Here is a 17,320-nt window from a genome sequence, read left to right on the forward strand (position 1 = left end):
CCAAAATTTTTCGAACTTTTTTTGGCTCAAAAATTTTTCAAAGTTTTTTTTGGGTTCAATATTTTTCGAACTTTTTTTGGGTCAAAATTTTTTTGGTCCCAAAATTTTTGGAAACTTCTTTTTGGGTCAAAATTTTTTCGAAGTTTTTTTTTGGGTCAAAAGTTTTTTTGGTCCCAAAATTTTTCGAAGTTTTTTTTGGGTTCAATATTTTTCGAACTTTTTTTGGGTCAAAATTTTTTTGGTCCCAAAATTTTTCGAACTTTTTTTTGGGTCAAAATATTTTTGGTCCCAAAATTTTTTGAATTTTTTTTTTGGCTCAAAATTTTTTTGGTCCTAAAATTTTTTGAACTTTTTTTTGGCTCAAAATTTTTTTGGTCCCAAAATTTTTCGAACTTCTTTTTGCGTCAAAATTTTTCCGAACTTTTTTTTGGCTCAAAATTTTTTCAAAGTTTTTTTTGGGTTCAATATTTTTCGAACTTTTTTTGGGTCAAAATTTTTTTGGTCCCAAAATTTTTCGAACTTCTTTTCGGGTCAAAATTTTTCGAAGTTTTTTTGGCTCAAAATTTTTTTGGTCCTAAAATTTTTCGAACTTTTTTTGGCTCAAAATTTTTTTGAAGTTTTTTTTGGGTTCAATATTTTTCGAACTTTTTTTTGGTCAAAATTTTTTTGGTCCCAAAATTTTTCGAACTTCTTTTTGGGTCAAAATTTTTCGAAGTTTTTTTGGCTCAAAATTTTTTTGGTCCTAAAATTTTTCGAACTTTTTTTTGGCTCAAAATTTTTTTGGTCCCAAAATTTTTCGAACTTTTTTTTGGCTCAAAATTTTTTCAAAGTTTTTTTTGGGTTCAATATTTTTCGAACTTTTTTTGGGTCAAAATTTTTTTGGTCCCAAAATTTTTCGAACTTCTTTTTGGGTCAAAATTTTTCGAAGTTTTTTTGGCTCAAAATTTTTTTGGTCCTAAAATTTTTCGAACTTTTTTTGGCTCAAAATTTTTTTGGTCCTAAAATTTTTCGAACTTTTTTTTGGCTCAAAATTTTTTTGGTCCCAAAATTTTTCGAACTTTTTTTTGGCTCAAAATTTTTTCAAAGTTTTTTTTGGGTTCAATATTTTTCGAACTTTTTTTGGGTCAAAATTTTTTTGGTCCCAAAATTTTTCGAAGTTCTTTTTGGGTCAAAATTTTTTTGGTCCCAAAATTTTTCGAACTTTTTTTTGGGTCAAAATTTTTTTGGTCCTAAAATTTTTCGAACTTTTTTTTGGCTCAAAATTTTTTTGGTCCCAAAATTTTTCGAACTTTTTTTTGGCTCAAAATTTTTTCGAAGTTTTTTTTGGTTTCAATATTTTTCGAACTTTTTTTGGGTCAAAATTTTTTTGGTCCCAAAATTTTTCGAACTTCTTTTTGCGTCAAAATTTTTTCGAAGTTTTTTTTGGCTCAAAATTTTTTTGGTCCTAAAATTTTTCGAACTTTTTTTGGCTCAAAATTTTTTTGGTCCCAAAATTTTTCGAACTTCTTTTTGGGTCAAAATTTTTCGAAGTTTTTTTGGCTCAAAATTTTTTTGGTCCTAAAATTTTTCGAACTTTTTTTGGCTCAAAATTTTTTTGGTCCCAAAATTTTTCGAACTTTTTTGGCTCAAAATTTTTTCGAAGTTTTTTTTGGGTTCAATATTTTTCGAACTTTTTTTGGGTCAAAATTTTTTTGATCCCAACATTTTTCGAACTTCTTTTTGGGTCAAAATTTTTTCGAAGTTTTTTTTGGGTCAAAAGTTTTTTGGTCCCAAAATTTTTCGAAATTTTTTTTGGGTCAAATTTTTTTCGAAGTTTTTTTTGGCTCAAAATTTTTTTATGTCAATATTTTTTCGAACTTTTTTTTGGGTCAAAAATTTTTTGGTCTCAAAATTTTTCGAACTTTTTTTTGGGTCAAAATTTTTTTGGTCCCAAAATTTTTCGAACTTTTTTTTGGCTCAAAATTTTTTCGAAGTTTTTTTTGGATTCAATATTTTTCGAACTTTTTTTGGGTCAAAAATTTTTTGGTCCCAAAATTTTTCGAAGTTTTTTTTGGCTCAAAATTTTTTTGGTCCTAAAATTTTTCGAACTTTTTTTTGGCTCAAAATTTTTTCTGGCCCAAAATTTTTCGAACTTTTTTTTTGGTCAAAATTTTTTTGGTCCCAAAATTTTTCAAACTTTTTTTTGGGTCAAAATTTTTTTGGTCCCAAAATTTTTCGAACTTTTTTTTGGGTCTAAATTTTTTTGGGTTCAATATTTTTCGAACTTTTTTTGGGTCAAAATTTTTTTGGTCCCAAAATTTTTAGAAGTTTTTTTTGGGTCAAAATTTTTTTGGTCCTAAAATTTTTTGAACTTTTTTTTGGCTCAAAATTTTTTTGGTCCCAAAATTTTTCGAACTTTTTTTTGGCTCAAAATTTTTTCGAAGTTTTTTTTGGGTTCAATATTTTTCGAACTTTTTTTGGGTCAAAATTTTTTCGAAGTTTTTTTTGGGTCAAAATTTTTCGAACTTCTTTTCGGGTCAAAATTTTTCGAAGTTTTTTTGGCTCAAAATTTTTTTGGTCCTAAAATTTTTCGAACTTTTTTTGGCTCAAAATTTTTTTGGTCCCAAAATTTTTCGAACTTTTTTTGGCTCAAAATTTTTTCGAAGTTTTTTTTGGGTAAAAAGTTTTTTTGGTCCCAAAATTTTTCGAAGTTTATTTTGGGTTCAATATTTTTCGAACTTTTTTTGGGTCAAAATTTTTTTGGTCCCAAAATTTTTCGAACTTTTTTTTTGGTCAAAATTTTTTTGTTCCCAAAATTTTTCAAACTTTTTTTTGGGTCAAAATTTTTTTAGTCCCAAAATTTTTCGAACTTTTTTTTGGGTCAAAATTTTTTTTGGTTCAATATTTTTCGAACTTTTTTTGGGTCAAATTTTTTTTGGTTCCAAAATTTTTCGAACTTCTTTTTGGGTCAAAATTTTTTCGAAGTTTTTTTTTGGCTCAAAATTTTTTTGGTCCCAAAATTTTTTGAACTTTTTTTTGGCTCAAAATTTTTTCGAAGTTTTTTTTGGGTTCAATATTTTTCGAACTTTTTTTGGGTCAAAATTTTTTTGGTCCTAAAATTTTTCGAACTTTTTTTTGGCTCAAAATTTTTTCAAAGTTTTTTTTGGGTCAAAATTTTTTTGGTCCCAAAATTTTTCGAACTTCTTTTTGGGTCAAGATTTTTCGAAGTTTTTTTGGCTCAAAATTTTTTTGGTCCCAAAATTTTTCGAACTTTTTTTGGCTCAAAATTTTTTTTTGTCCCAAAATTTTTCGAACTTTTTTTGGCTCAAAAATTTTTCAAAGTTTTTTTTGGGTTCAATATTTTTCGAACTTTTTTTGGGTCAAAATTTTTTTGGTCCCAAAATTTTTGGAAACTTCTTTTTGGGTCAAAATTTTTTCGAAGTTTTTTTTTGGGTCAAAAGTTTTTTTGGTCCCAAAATTTTTCGAAGTTTTTTTTGGGTTCAATATTTTTCGAACTTTTTTTGGGTCAAAATTTTTTTGGTCCCAAAATTTTTCGAACTTTTTTTTGGGTCAAAATATTTTTGGTCCCAAAATTTTTTGAATTTTTTTTTTGGCTCAAAATTTTTTTGGTCCTAAAATTTTTTGAACTTTTTTTTGGCTCAAAATTTTTTTGGTCCCAAAATTTTTCGAACTTTTTTTTGGCTCAAAATTTTTTCGAAGTTTTTTTTGGGTTCAATATTTTTCGAACTTTTTTTGGGTCAAAATTTTTTTGGTCCCAAAATTTTTCGAACTTTTTTTTGGGTCAAAATTTTTTTGGTCCCAAAATTTTTCAAACTTTTTTTTGGCTCAAAATTTCTTTGAACTTTTTTTGTGTCAAAATTTTTTTGGTCCCAAAAATTTTAGAAGTTTATTTTGGGTCAAAATTTTTTTGGTCCCAAAATTTTTCGAACTTTTTTTTGGGTCAAAATTTTTTTGGTCCCAAAATTTTTCGAAGTTTTTTTTGGCTCAAAATTTTTTTGAACTTTTTTTTGTGTCAAAATTTTTTTGGTCCCAAAATTTTTAGAAGTTTATTTTGGGTCAAAATTTTTTTGGTCCCAAAATTTTTCGAACTTTTTTTTGGCTCAAAATTTTTTCGAAGTTTTTTTTTGGGTTCAATATTTTTCGAACTTTTTTTGGGTCAAAATTTTTTTGGTCCCAAAATTTTTAGAAGTTTTTTTTGGGTCAAAATTTTTTTGGTCCCAAAATTTTTCGAACTTTTTTTTGGGTCAAAATTTTTTTGATCCTAAAATTTTTCGAACTTTTTTTTGGCTCAAAATTTTTTTGGTCCCAAAATTTTTCGAAATTTTTTTTGGCTCAAAATTTTTTCGAAGTTTTTTTTGGTTTCAATATTTTTCGAACTTTTTTTGGGTCAAAATTTTTTTGGTCCCAAAATTTTTCGAACTTATTTTTGCGTCAAAATTTTTTCGAAGTTTTTTTTGGCTCAAAATTTTTTTGGTCCCAAAATTTTTCGAACTTTTTTTTGGCTCAAAATTTTTTCGAAGTTTTTTTTGGGTTCAATATTTTTCGAACTTTTTTTGGGTCAAAATTTTTTTGGTCCCAAAATTTTTCGAATTTCTTTTTGGGTCAAAATTTTTCGAAGTTTTTTTGGCTCAAAATTTTTTTGGTCCTAAAATTTTTCGAACTTTTTTTGGCTCAAAATTTTTTTGGTCCCAAAATTTTTCGAACTTTTTTTGGCTCAAAATTTTTTCGAAGTTTTTTTTGGGTAAAAAGTTTTTTTGGTCCCAAAATTTTTCGAAGTTTATTTTGGGTTCAATATTTTTCGAACTTTTTTTGGGTCAAAATTTTTTTGGTCCCAAAATTTTTCGAACTTTTTTTTTGGTCAAAATTTTTTTGGTCCCAAAATTTTTCAAACTTTTTTTTGGGTCAAAATTTTTTTAGTCCCAAAATTTTTCGAACTTTTTTTTGGGTCAAAATTTTTTTTGGTTCGATATTTTTCAAACTTTTTTTGGGTCAAATTTTTTTTTGTTCCAAAATTTTTCGAACTTCTTTTTGGGTCAAAATTTTTTCGAATTTTTTTTTGGCTCAAAATTTTTTTGGTCCCAAAATTTTTCGAACTTTTTTTTTGGTCAAAATTTTTTTGGTCCCAAAATTTTTCAAACTTTTTTTTGGGTCAAAATTTTTTTAGTCCCAAAATTTTTCGAACTTTTTTTTGGGTCAAAATTTTTTTTGGTTCGATATTTTTCGAACTTTTTTTGGGTCAAATTTTTTTTTGTTCCAAAATTTTTCGAACTTCTTTTTGGGTCAAAATTTTTTCGAATTTTTTTTTGGCTCAAAATTTTTTTGGTCCCAAAATTTTTTGAACTTTTTTTTGGCTCAAAATTTTTTTGGTCCCAAAATTTTTCGAACTTTTTTTTGGCTCAAAATTTTTTCGAAGTTTTTTTGGGTTCAATATTTTTCGAACTTTTTTTGGGTCAAAATGTTTTTGGTCCCAAAATTTTTCGAACTTCTTTTTGGGTCAAAATTTTTTCGAAGTTTTTTTTGGGTCAAAGGTTTTTTTGGTCCCAAAATTTTTCGAAATTTGTTTTGGGTCAAATTTTTTTCGAAGTTTTTTTTGGCTCAAATTTTTTTTATGTCAATATTTTTTCGAACTTTTTTTTGGGTCAAAATTTTTTTGGTCCCAAAATTTTTCGAACTTTTTTTTTGGTCAAAATTTTTTTGGTCCCAAAATTTTTCAAACTTTTTTTTGGGTCAAAATTTTTTTGGCCCAAAATTTTTCGAACTTTTTTTTGGGTCAAAATTTTTTTGGTCCTAAAATTTTTCGAACTTTTTTTTGGCTCAAAATTTTTTCAAAGTTTTTTTTGGGTCAAAATTTTTTTGGTCCCAAAATTTTTCGAACTTCTTTTTGGGTCAAGATTTTTCGAAGTTTTTTTGGCTCAAAATTTTTTTTGTCCCAAAATTTTTCGAACTTTTTTTGGCTCAAAAATTTTTCAAAGTTTTTTTTGGGTTCAATATTTTTCGAACTTTTTTTGGGTCAAAATTTTTTTGGTCCCAAAATTTTTGGAAACTTCTTTTTGGGTCAAAATTTTTTCGAAGTTTTTTTTGGGTCAAAAGTTTTTTTGGTCCCAAAATTTTTCGAAGTTTTTTTTGGGTTCAATATTTTTCGAACTTTTTTTGGGTCAAAATTTTTTTGGTCCCAAAATTTTTCGAACTTTTTTTTGGGTCAAAATATTTTTGGTCCCAAAATTTTTTGAATTTTTTTTTGGCTCCAAATTTTTTTGGTCCTAAAATTTTTTGAACTTTTTTTTGGCTCAAAATTTTTTTGGTCCCTAAATTTTTCGAACTTTTTTTTGGCTCAAAATTTTTTTGGTCCCTAAATTTTTCGAACTTTTTTTTGGCTCAAAATTTTTTCGAAGTTTTTTTTGGGTTCAATATTTTTCGAACTTTTTTTGGGTCAAAATTTTTTCGAACTTTTTTTGGGTCAAAATTTTTTTGGTCCCAAAATTTTTCGAACTTTTTTTTTGGTCAAAATTTTTTTGGTCCCAAAATTTTTCAAACTTTTTTTTGGGTCAAAATTTTTTTAGTCCCAAAATTTTTCGAACTTTTTTTTGGGTCAAAATTTTTTTTGGTTCGATATTTTTCGAACTTTTTTTGGGTCAAATTTTTTTTTGTTCCAAAATTTTTCGAACTTCTTTTTGGGTCAAAATTTTTTCGAAGTTTTTTTTGGGTCAAAATTTTTTTGGTCCCAAAATTTTTTGAACTTTTTTTTGGCTCAAAATTTTTTCGAAGTTTTTTTTGGGTTCAATATTTTTCGAACTTTTTTTGGGTCAAAATTTTTTTGGTCCCAAAATTTTTCGAATTTCTTTTTGGGTCAAAATTTTTCGAAGTTTTTTTGGCTCAAAATTTTTTTGGTCCTAAAATTTTTCGAACTTTTTTTGGGTTCAAAATTTTTTTGGTCCCAAAATTTTTCGAACTTTTTTTGGCGCAAAATTTTTTCGAAGTTTTTTTTGGGTTCAATATTTTTCGACCTTTTTTAAGGTCAACATTTTTTTGGTCCCAAAATTTTTCGAACTTCTTTTTGTGTCAAACTTTTTTCGAAGTTTTTTTTGGGTAAAAAGTTTTTTTGGTCCCAAAATTTTTCGAAGTTTATTTTGGGTTCAATATTTTTCGAACTTTTTTTGGGTCAAAATTTTTTTGGGTCAATATTTTTTCGAACTTTTTTTTGGGTCAAAATTTTTTTGGTCCCAAAATTTTTCGAACTTTTTTTTTGGTCAAAATTTTTTTGGTCCCAAAATTTTTCAAACTTTTTTTTGGGTCAAAATTTTTTCGAAGTTTTTTTTGGGTTCAATATTTTTCAAACTTTTTTTGGGTCAAAATTTTTTTGGTCCCAAAATTTTTCGAACTTCTTTTTGGGTCAAAATTTTTTCGAAGTTTTTTTTGGCTCAAAATTTTTTTGGTCCCAAAATTTTTCGAACTTTTTTTTGGCTCAAAATTTTTTCGAAGTTTTTTTGGGTTCAATATTTTTCGAACTTTTTTTGGGTCAAAATGTTTTTGGTCCCAAAATTTTTCGAACTTCTTTTTGGGTCAAAATTTTTTCGAAGTTTTTTTTGGGTCAAAGGTTTTTTTGGTCCCAAAATTTTTCGAAATTTGTTTTGGGTCAAATTTTTTTCGAAGTTTTTTTTGGCTCAAATTTTTTTTATGTCAATATTTTTTCGAACTTTTTTTTGGGTCAAAATTTTTTTGGTCCCAAAATTTTTCGAACTTTTTTTTTGGTCAAAATTTTTTTGGTCCCAAAATTTTTCAAACTTTTTTTTGGGTCAAAATTTTTTTGGCCCAAAATTTTTCGAACTTTTTTTTGGGTCAAAATTTTTTTGGTCCTAAAATTTTTCGAACTTTTTTTTGGCTCAAAATTTTTTCAAAGTTTTTTTTGGGTCAAAATTTTTTTGGTCCCAAAATTTTTCGAACTTCTTTTTGGGTCAAGATTTTTCGAAGTTTTTTTGGCTCAAAATTTTTTTGGTCCCAAAATTTTTCGAACTTTTTTTGGCTCAAAATTTTTTTTGTCCCAAAATTTTTCGAACTTTTTTTGGCTCAAACATTTTTCAAAGTTTTTTTTGGGTTCAATATTTTTCGAACTTTTTTTGGGTCAAAATTTTTTTGGTCCCAAAATTTTTGGAAACTTCTTTTTGGGTCAAAATTTTTTCGAAGTTTTTTTTGGGTCAAAAGTTTTTTTGGTCCCAAAATTTTTCGAAGTTTTTTTTGGGTTCAATATTTTTCGAACTTTTTTTGGGTCAAAATTTTTTTGGTCCCAAAATTTTTCGAACTTTTTTTTGGGTCAAAATATTTTTGGTCCCAAAATTTTTTGAATTTTTTTTTGGCTCCAAATTTTTTTGGTCCTAAAATTTTTTGAACTTTTTTTTGGCTCAAAATTTTTTTGGTCCCAAAATTTTTCGAACTTTTTTTTGGCTCAAAATTTTTTCGAAGTTTTTTTTGGGTTCAATATTTTTCGAACTTTTTTTGGGTCAAAATTTTTTCGAAGTTTTTTTTGGGTCAAAATTTTTTTGGTCCCAAAATTTTTCGAACTTCTTTTTGGGTCAAAATTTTTTCGAAGTCTTTTTTGGGTCAAAATTTTTTTGATCTTTTTTTTGGGTCAAAATTTTTTTGGTCCCAAAATTTTTCGAACTTTTTTTTGGGTCAAAATTTTTTTGGTCCCAAAATTTTTCAAACTTTTTTTTGGCTCAAAATTTTTTTGAACTTTTTTTTGTGTCAAAATTTTTTTGGTCCCAAAAATTTTAGAAGTTTATTTTGGGTCAAAGTTTTTTTGGTCACAAAATTTTTCGAAGTTTTTTTTGGCTCAAAATTTTTTTGAACTTTTTTTTGTGTCAAAATTTTTTTGGTCCCAAAATTTTTAGAAGTTTATTTTGGGTCAAAATTTTTTTGGTCCCAAAATTTTTCGAACTTTTTTTTGGGTCAAAATATTTTTGGTCCCAAAATTTTTCGAAGTTTTTTTTGGCTCAAAATTTTTTCGAAGTTTTTTTTTGGGTTCGATATTTTTCGAACTTTTTTTGGGTCAAAATTTTTTTGGTCCCAAAATTTTTTGAAGTTTTTTTTGGGTCAAAATTTTTTTGGTCCCAAAATTTTTCGAAGTTTATTTTGGGTTCAATATTTTTCGACCTTTTTTAAGGTCAACATTTTTTTGGTCCCAAAATTTTTCGAACTTCTTTTTGTGTCAAAATTTTTTCGAAGTTTTTTTTGGGTAAAAAGTTTTTTTGGTCCCAAAATTTTTCTAAGTTTATTTTGCATTCAATATTTTTCGAACTTTTTTTGGGTCAAAATTTTTTTGGTCCCAAAATTTTTCGAACTTTTTTTTTGGTCAAAATTTTTTTGGTCCCAAAATTTTTCAAACTTTTTTTTGGGTCAAAATTTTTTTAGTCCCAAAATTTTTCGAACTTTTTTTTGGGTCAAAATTTTTTTTGGTTCAATATTTTTCGAACTTTTTTTGGGTCAAATTTTTTTTGGTTCCAAAATTTTTCGAAGTTTTTTTTGGCTCAAAATTTTTTTGGTCCCAAAATTTTTCGAACTTTTTTTTTGCTCAAAATTTTTTCGAAGTTTTTTTTGGGTTCAATATTTTTCGAACTTTTTTTGGGTCAAAATTTTTTTGGTCCCAAAATTTTTAGAAGTTTTTTTTGGGTCAAAATTTTTTTGGCCCAAAATTTTTCGAACTTTTTTTTGGGTCAAAATTTTTTTGGTCCCAAAGTTTTTCAAACTTTTTTTTGGCTCAAAATTTTTTCGAAGTTTTTTTTGGGTCAAAATTTTTTTGGTCCCAAAATTTTTCGAACTTTTTTTTGGGTCAAAATTTTTTTGGCCCAAAATTTTTCGAACTTTTTTTTGGGTCAAAATTTTTTTGGTCCCAAAGTTTTTCAAACTTTTTTTTGGCTCAAAATTTTTTCGAAGTTTTTTTTGGGTCAAAATTTTTTTGGTCCCAAAATTTTTCAAACTTTTTTTTGGCTCAAAATTTTTTTGGGTCAATATTTTTTCGAACTTTTTTTGGGGTCAAAATTTTTTTGGTCCCAAAATTTTTAAAACTTTTTTTTGGGTCAAAATTTTTTTGAACTTTTTTTTGGGTCAAAATTTTTTTGGTCCCAAAATTTTTAAAACTTTTTTTTGGGTCAAAATTTTTTTGAACTTTTTTTTTGGGTCAAAATATTTTTGGTCCCAAAATTTTTCGAAGTTTTTTTTTGGGTCAAAATTTTTCTGGCCCAAAATTTTTCGAACTTTTTTTTGGCTCAAAATGTTTTTGGTCCTAAAATTTTTCGAACTTTTTTTTGGGTCAAATTTTTTTTGGTCCCAAAATTTTTCGAACTTTTTTTTGGGTCAAAATTTTTTTGGCCCAAAATTTTTCGAACTTTTTTTTGGGTCAAAATTTTTTTGGTCCCAAAGTTTTTCAAACTTTTTTTTGGCTCAAAATTTTTTCGAAGTTTTTTTTGGGTCAAATTTTTTTTGGTCCCAAAATTTTTCGAACTTTTTTTTGGGTCAAAATTTTTTGGGCCCAAAATTTTTCGAACTTTTTTTTGGGTCAAAATTTTTTTGGTCCCAAAGTTTTTCAAACTTTTTTTTGGCTCAAAATTTTTTCGAACTTTTTTTTGGGTCAAAATTTTTTTGGTCCCAAAGTTTTTCAGACTTTTTTTTTGCTCAAAATTTTTTCGAAGTTTTTTTGGTGTCAAAATTTTTTTGGTCCCAAAATTTTTCAAACTTTTTTTTGGCTCAAAATTTTTTTGGGTCAATATTTTTTCGAACTTTTTTTTGGGTCAAAATTTTTTTGGTCCCAAAGTTTTTCAAACTTTTTTTTGGCTCAAAATTTTTTCGAAGTTTTTTTTGGGTCAAAATTTTTTTGGTCCCAAAATTTTTCAAACTTTTTTTTGGCTCAAAATTTTTTTGGGTCAATATTTTTTCGAACTTTTTTTGGGGTCAAAATTTTTTTGGTCCCAAAATTTTTAAAACTTTTTTTTGGGTCAAAATTTTTTTGAACTTTTTTTTGGGTCAAAATTTTTTTGGTCCCAAAATTTTTAAAACTTTTTTTTGGGTCAAAATTTTTTTGAACTTTTTTTTTGGGTCAAAATATTTTTGGTCCCAAAATTTTTCGAAGTTTTTTTTTGGGTCAAAATTTTTCTGGCCCAAAATTTTTCGAACTTTTTTTTGGCTCAAAATGTTTTTGGTCCTAAAATTTTTCGAACTTTTTTTTGGGTCAAATTTTTTTTGGTCCCAAAATTTTTCGAACTTTTTTTTGGGTCAAAATTTTTTTGGCCCAAAATTTTTCGAACTTTTTTTTGGGTCAAAATTTTTTTGGTCCCAAAGTTTTTCAAACTTTTTTTTGGCTCAAAATTTTTTCGAAGTTTTTTTTGGGTCAAATTTTTTTTGGTCCCAAAATTTTTCGAACTTTTTTTTAGGTCAAAATTTTTTTGGCCCAAAATTTTTCGAACTTTTTTTTGGGTCAAAATTTTTTTGGTCCCAAAGTTTTTCAAACTTTTTTTTGGCTCAAAATTTTTTCGAACTTTTTTTTGGGTCAAAATTTTTTTGGTCCCAAAGTTTTTCAGACTTTTTTTTTGCTCAAAATTTTTTCGAAGTTTTTTTGGTGTCAAAATTTTTTTGGTCCCAAAATTTTTCAAACTTTTTTTTGGCTCAAAATTTTTTTGGGTCAATATTTTTTCGAACTTTTTTTGGGGTCAAAATTTTTTTGGTCCCAAAATTTTTCGAACTTTTTTTGGGTCAAAATTTTTTTGGTCCCAAAATTTTTCGAACTTTTTTTTTTGGTCAAACTTATTTTGGTCCCAAAATTTTTAAAACTTTTTTTTGGGTCAAAATTTTTTTGGTCCCAAAATTTTTGGAACTTTTTTTCGGGTCAAAATTTTTTTGGTCCCAAAATTTTTCGAACTTTTTTTTTGGTCAAAATTTTTTCGAAGTTTTTTTTGGGTCAAAATTTTTTTGGTCCCAAAATTTTTCGAACTTTTTTTTGGGTCAAAATTTTTGTGGTCCCAAAGTTTTTCAAACTTTTTTTTGGCTCAAAATTTTTTCGAAGTTTTTTTTGGGTCAAATTTTTTTTGGTCCCAAAATTTTTCGAACTTTTTTTTGGGTCAAAATTTTTTTGGCCCAAAATTTTTCGAACTTTTTTTTGGGTCAAAATTTTTTTGGTCCCAAAGTTTTTCAAACTTTTTTTTGGCTCAAAATTTTTTCGAAGTTTTTTTTGGGTCAAAATTTTTTTGGTCCCAAAATTTTTCAAACTTTTTTTTGGCTCAAAATTTTTTTGGGTCAATATTTTTTCGAACTTTTTTTGGGGTCAAAATTTTTTTGGTCCCAAAATTTTTAAAACTTTTTTTTGGGTCAAAATTTTTTTGAACTTTTTTTTGGGTCAAAATATTTTTGGTCCCAAAATTTTTCGAAGTTTTTTTTTGGGTCAAAATTTTTCTGGCCCAAAATTTTTCGAACTTTTTTTTGGGTCAAATTTTTTTTGGTCCCAAAATTTTTCGAACTTTTTTTTGAGTCAAATTTTTTTTGGTCCCAAAATTTTTCGAACTTTTTTTTGGGTCAAAATTTTTTTGGCCCAAAATTTTTCGAACTTTTTTTTGGGTCAAAATTTTTTTGGTCCCAAAGTTTTTCAAACTTTTTTTTGGCTCAAATTTTTTTCGAAGTTTTTTTTGGGTCAAAATTTTTTTGGTCCCAAAATTTTTCAAACTTTTTTTTGGCTCAAATTTTTTTTGGGTCAATATTTTTTCGAACTTTTTTTGGGGTCAAAATTTTTTTGGTCCCAAAATTTTTCGAACTTTTTTTGGGTCAAAATTTTTTTGGTCCCAAAATTTTTCGAACTTTTTTTTTTGGTCAAAATTTTTTTGGTCCCAAAATTTTTAAAACTTTTTTTTGGGTCAAAATTTTTTTGGTCCCAAAATTTTTCAAACTTTTTTTTGGCTCAAAATTTTTCGAACTTATTTTTGGGTCAAAATTTTTTTGGTCCCAAAGTTTTTCAGACTTTTTTTTGGCTCAAAATTTTTTCGAAGTTTTTTTTGGGTCAAAATTTTTTTGGTCCCAAAATTTTTCAAACTTTTTTTTGGCTCAAAATTTTTTTGGGTCAATATTTTTTCGAACTTTTTTGGGGTCAAAATTTTTTTGGTCCCAAAATTTTTCGAACTTTTTTTGGGTCAAAATTTTTTTGGTCCCAAAATTTTTCGAACTTTTTTTTTTGGTCAAACTTTTTTTGGTCCCAAAATTTTTAAAACTTTTTTTTGGGTCAAAATTTTTTTGGTCCCAAAATTTTTTGAACTTTTTTTTGGGTCAAAATTTTTTTGGTCCCAAAATTTTTCGAACTTTTTTTTGGGTCAAAATTTTTTTGGTCCCAAAATTTTTCAAACTTTTTTTTGGCTCAAAATTTTTTTGAACTTTTTTTTGTGTCAAAATTTTTTTGGTCCCAAAATTTTTCGAACTTTTTTTTGGCCCAAAATTTTTTTGGTCCCAAAATTTTTCGAACTTTTTTTTTGGTCAAAATTTTTTTGGTCCCAAAATTTTTCGAACTTTTTTTTGGGTCAAAATTTTTTTGGTCCCAAAATTTTTCGAACTTTTTTTGGGTCAAAATTTTTTTGGTCCCAAAATTTTTCGAACTTTTTTTTGAGTCAAATTTTTTTTGGTCCCAAAATTTTTCGAACTTTTTTTTGGGTCAAAATTTTTTTGGTCCCAAAATTTTTTGAACTTTTTTTTTTGGTCCAAATTTTTTTGGTCCCAAAATTTTTCAAACTTTTTTTTGTGTCAAAATTTTTTTGGTCCCAAAATTTTTCGAACTGTTTTTTGGGTCAAAATTTTTTTGGTCCCAAAGTTTTTCAAACTTTTTTTTGGCTCAAAATTTTTTCGAAGGTTTTTTTTGTGTCAAAATTTTTTTGGTCCCAAAATTTTTCGAACTTTTTTTTGGCTCAAAATTTTTTTGGTCCCAAAATTTTTCGAACTTTTTTTTTGGTCAAAATTTTTTTGGTCCCAAAATTTTTCGAACTTTTTTTTGGGTCAAAATTTTTTTGGTCCAAAATTTTTCGAACTTTTTTTTGAGTCAAATTTTTTTTGGTCCCAAAATTTTTCGAACTTTTTTTTTGGTCCAAATTTTTTTGGTCCCAAAATTTTTCAAACTTTTTTTTGTGTCAAAATTTTTTTGGTCCCAAAATTTTTCGAACTGTTTTTTGGGTCAAAATTTTTTTGGTCCCAAAGTTTTTCAAACTTTTTTTTGGCTCAATTTTTTCGAAGTTTTTTTTGGGTCAAAATTTTTTTGGTCCCAAAATTTTTCAAACTTTTTTTTGGCTCAAAATTTTTTTGGGTCAATATTTTTTCGAACTTTTTTTTGGGTCAAAATTTTTCGAACTTTTTTTTGGCTCAAAATTTTTTTGGCTCAAAATTTTTCGAATTTTTTTTGGCTCAAAATTTTTTTGGTCCCAAAATTTTTCGAACTTTTTTTTTGGTCGAAATTTTTTTGGTCCCAAAATTTTTCGAACTTTTTTTTGGGTCAAAATTCTTTTGGTCCCAAAATTTTGTGAACTTTTTTTTTGGTCAAAATTTTTAAAACTTTTTTTTGTGTCAAAATTTTTTGGTCCCAAAATTTTTCGAACTTTTTTTTGGGTCAAAATTTTTTTGGTCACAAAATTTTTCAAACTTTTTTTTGGGTCAAAATTTTTTTGGTCCCAAAATTTTTCAAACTTTTTTTTTTGGGTCAATTTTTTTTGGTCCCAAAATTTTTCAAACTTTTTTTTGGGTCAAAATTTTTTTGGGTCAATATTTTTTCGAACTTTTTTTTGGGTCAAAATTTTTCTAACTTTTTTTTGGCTCAAAATTTTATTGGCTCAAAATTTTTCGAACTTTTTTTTTCTCAAAATTTTTTTGGTCCCAAAATTTTTCGAACTTTTTTTTTGGTCAAAATTTTTTTGGTCCCAAAATTTTTTGAACTTTTTTTTGGGTCAAAATTTTTTTGGTCCCAAAATTTTTTGAACTTTTTTTTGGTCAAAATTTTTAAAACTTTTTTTTGGGTCAAAATTTTTTTGGTCCCAAAATTTTTCGAACTTTTTTTTGGGTCAAAATTTTTTTGGTCCCAAAATTTTTCGAACTTTTTTTTGGCTCAAAATTTTTTTGGGTCAATATTTTTTCGAACTTTTTTTTGGGTCAAAATTTTTCGAACTTTTTTTTGGCTCAAAATTTTTTTGGCTCAAAATTTTTCGAACTTTTTTTTGGCTCAAAATTTTTTTGGTCCCAAAATTTTTCGAACTGTTTTTTGGGTCAAAATTTTTTTGGTCCCAAAGTTTTTCAAACTTTTTTTTGGCGCAAAATTTTTTCGAAGTTTTTTTTGGGTCAAAATTTTTTTGGTCCCAAAATTTTTCAAACTTTTTTTTGGCTCAAAATTTTTTTAGGTCAATATTTTTTCGAACTTTTTTTTGGGTCAAATTTTTTTAAACTTTTTTTTGTGTCAAAATTTTTTTGGTCCCAAAATTTTTCGAACTTTTTTTGGGGTCAAAATTTTTTAGGTCCCAACATTTTTGGAACTTTTTTTTGGGTCAAAATTTTTTTGGTCACAAAATTTTTCAAACTTTTTTTTGGGTCAAAATTTTTTTGGTCCCAAAATTTTTCAAACTTTTTTTTTTGGGTCAAAATTTTTTTGGGCCCAAAATTTTTCAAACTTTTTTTTGGCTCAAAATTTTTCGAACTTTTTTTTGGCTCAAAATTTTTTTGGTCCCAAAATTTTTCGAACTTTTTTTTTGGTCAAAATTTTTTTGGTCCCAAAATTTTTCGAACTTTTTTTTGGGTCAAAATTTTTTTGGTCCCAAAATTTTTTGAACTTTTTTTTGGTCAAAATTTTTAAAACTTTTTTTTGGCTCAAAATTTTTTTGGCTCAAAATTTTTCGAACTTTTTTTTGGGTCAAAATTTTTTTGGTCCCAAAATTTTTCGAACTTTTTTTTGGCTCAAAATTTTTTCAAAGTTTTTTTTGGGTTCAATATTTTTCGAACTTTTTTTGGGTCAAAATTTTTTTGGTCCCAAAATTTTTCGAACTTCTTTTTGGGTCAAAATTTTTCGAAGTTTTTTTGGCTCAAAATTTTTTTGGTCCTAAAATTTTTCGAACTTTTTTTGGCTCAAAATGTTTTTGGTCCTAAAATTTTTCGAACTTTTATTTGGCTCAAAATTTTTTTGGTCCCAAAATTTTTTGAACTTTTTTTTGGGTCAAAATATTTTTGGTCCCAAAATTTTTCGAAGTTTTTTTTGGCTCAAAATTTTTTCAAAATTTTTTTTGGGTTCAATATTTTTCGAACTTTTTTTGGGTCAAAATTTTTTTGGTCCCAAAATTTTTCGAACTTCTTTTTGGGTAAAAATTTTTCGAAGTTTTTTTGGCTCAAAATTTTTTTGGTCCTAAAATTTTTCGAACTTTTTTTGGCTCAAAATTTTTTTGGTCCCAAAATTTTTCGAACTTTTTTGGCTCAAAATTTTTTCGAGGTTTTTTTTGGGTTCAATATTTTTCGAACTTTTTTTGGGTCAAAATTTTTTTGGTCCCAAAATTTTTCGAACTTCTTTTTGGGTCAAAATTTTTTCGAATTTTTTTTTGGGTCAAAAGTTTTTTGGTCCCAAAATTTTTCGAATTTTTTTTTGGGTCAAATTTTTTTCGAAGTTTTTTTTGGCTCAAAATTTTCTTATGTCAATATTTTTTCGAACTTTTTTTTGGGTCGAAATTTTTTTGGTCCCAAAATTTTTCGAACTTTTTTTTGGGTCAAAATTTTTTTGGTCCCAAAATTTTTCGCACTTTTTTTGGCTCAAAATTTTTTCGAAGTTTTTTTTGGGTTCAATATTTTTCGAACTTTTTTTTGGTCAAAATTTTTTTGGTCCCAAAATTTTTCGAACTTCTTTTTGGGTCAAAATTTTTTCGAAGTTTTTTTTGGGTCAAAAGTTTTTTTGTTCCCAAAATTTTTCGAAATTTTTTTTGGGTCAAAATTTTTTCGAAGTTTTTTTTGGGTCAAAAGTTTTTTTGGTCCCAAAATTTTTCGAAATTTTTTTTGGGTCAAAATATTTTTGGTCCCAAAATTTTTCGAACTTTTTTTTGGGTCAAAATATTTTTGGTCCCAAAATTTTTCAAAGTTTTTTTTGGCTCAAAATTTTTTTGGTCCTAAAATTTTTCGAACTTTTCTTTGGCTCAAAATTTTTTTGGTCCCAAAATTTTTCGAACTTTTTTTTGGCTCAAAATTTTTTCAAAGTTTTTTTTGGGTTCAATATTTTTCGAACTTTTTTTGGGTCAAAATTTTTTTGGTTCCAAAATTTTTAGAACTTCTTTTTGGGTCAAAATTTTTC

The sequence above is a fragment of the Astyanax mexicanus genome, chromosome 2, assembly GCF_023375975.1.
Source record: "Astyanax mexicanus isolate ESR-SI-001 chromosome 2, AstMex3_surface, whole genome shotgun sequence".
Classification (NCBI taxonomy): Eukaryota; Metazoa; Chordata; class Actinopteri; order Characiformes; family Acestrorhamphidae; genus Astyanax; species Astyanax mexicanus.